This window comes from Egretta garzetta, unplaced genomic scaffold (assembly GCF_000687185.1).
Source record: "Egretta garzetta isolate BGI_Z169 unplaced genomic scaffold, ASM68718v1 scaffold210, whole genome shotgun sequence".
Lineage (NCBI taxonomy): Eukaryota > Metazoa > Chordata > Aves > Pelecaniformes > Ardeidae > Egretta > Egretta garzetta.
Genome location: NW_009258218.1, coordinates 1,382,461 through 1,384,670, shown reverse-complemented (window position 1 = coordinate 1,384,670; position 2,210 = coordinate 1,382,461).

Sequence of the window (2,210 nt, the reverse complement as noted above, 5' to 3'; positions counted from 1 at the left end):
TCATGGTGCACAGATATATGCGTATGTGACTTTTTCTCACTCCAGAGCAGAGAAAATTAAAAATGACTAAGAATACGCACTGTGAGTAGTATTTTACTCATTAATGTGTAAAAGAGGTGATGAAGATTAGTGACTTATCACTCTCCTAACATCCCCTGATGGAGGCAGAATTATGACACATGCCCCCTGCTGCTGGTCCTGCAAGGGCCTGGAAATGTCAGCCAGGGGACAATAAATATTTCAGGTAATGGTGGGGTTTTTCCTCTAGTTTGAGCTTTGTAATGTAAGTATACTGCGTATTTACCCAGTAAACGGGCACAAGTCATAGCCTAAAACATTTGACGCACAAAGATTTGAATCACCTGTGTTTTTTATTCTGGGTGATTAAAACTTGAAGTCTAATCAGCAAAATATTAACTGCGCAGCACAGCAAGAAGTAAATATTGTCAAAAACACCACGTGCTGAAAATACACTTCGACTTTCTTCCATGCACAACTGTGCCTGTATTTTCAGTGGGGGCTCTGGTAAAATGCCTTTCAAATACATGTCCAGATCAAAATCCACAATGCAAATTGTATCAAATAATAAAACGAATAATATGGAAAAATACAAGCCTTTTTTTTTTTTTTCTCTGTGATTAGTAATTTTAATAGGAGAATGGACTGAGTGTAGCGTCTAACTGTCAAGATCTGGAGAAAACAAAATGGAAAACATGCCTGCACATGCACTTTGAACACATTTCTAAATACAAATGAAAGATATGTATTATTAAAGTACCCTACAAGGCTTGTCATAACTGTTTTTTAGTTCAGCGTTCTGAAGTGGAGATAATACTAGAAAGAATGAAACAATTGTTAAATTGCAATATAACACGCAGATTGGGAAACAAATAGCATTGTGCAAGATGATGGTTCAGTTTGCAAATAAATGATCTATTTAAAACAAACACACACCAAAGTTTTGAAGAGAACTTGTTCTGGGGCTTTTGAGTATCTCATGTGGAATGCAAGTTTCCCCTAGCTTAAACTCTAAAGGCATTTTTTTTAAACATCATAGTTCAGGTGTGAAGCCTCAAGTACATTAACCATTTTAATATTTCATCAGTCTCTTTAAATTAAATAGGAAGCATAAGATATTTTACTGGTTAGAGTGGCTGGCAATTCAAGTAACTCTTAATGATGTAATGCAAACTTGTAAATCATTTTCAGTGAGGCCCTCATAGTTCAGCACAACTTTTATGTAATATACTAAATTGCTGGCATAGCTTTAAAATTTGTAATACTTGGAGATCATGAAAATTAGAACAGAATCCATATGTATATGGGAGAAGTAGCTGAAAATGTGGATTCAGGCTTAAAGTTTTTATAGATATGTTGTAGTCTTTAAAGCAAAAATTGTGTCTGATATGTGTTAAACCATGGCACATGTAAATGTTAAAAAGAGTGAAATGGAAGTACACCACAGAAATGCAATGTTAAAGTTATGTGGTACACATTGTGGTAGTGTAATTTCTCACCAAAAAAATGGTTTTATGGCAACGTATAGTGAAGATACTGGTATAGCGTAGGTTTATGAATGGTAAATGTGATTATCGTCATTCTTAGCTAGTCAGGGATTCAGTATTTTTGACAGGTCAGTCAACGAATTATTCATTTGCTGTGCAAGGATTTTCAGTTAAGGCATTCGAGCATCTCTGAAATGATGCATAATCCCCAGGCTTTATTATTGCTTATATCTGTGGGTTTCCATTGCAGCACAGGTATCAAGAGAAACGAATTATATTGCTTCTGTGGGAGTTAAACAGGCAAAATGTAGGGAAAAAAGAAAAGACTGAAAATAAACATACATCTGTTGTGAATCTGGAATGACTCGAAGGTTAAATAATGATGCCTGCCTTCACCAAATTGCCATGGAAAAATACGAACTGATCATAATTACAGTACAATAAAACCTCGTCCTCTTGCTTTGGTAGGCTCTTGAGTACAATAAAATCTTTGGCTAAAATAAACTGAATTCATATTTGTAAGCTTTCTCTTTGACAGTAAGGAGAATATTCTTAAATGGCGTAAATCGCCATCTTTTTGCTGACTTCAACAAAATTATGACAATTCCTACCACTCAAATGGTGGTCCCCAAGTATGACTCTGTCTGATTTTACCATGGTACACATATTGCAAATATGTGAACAGCACACTAGAAAGAACGGTTC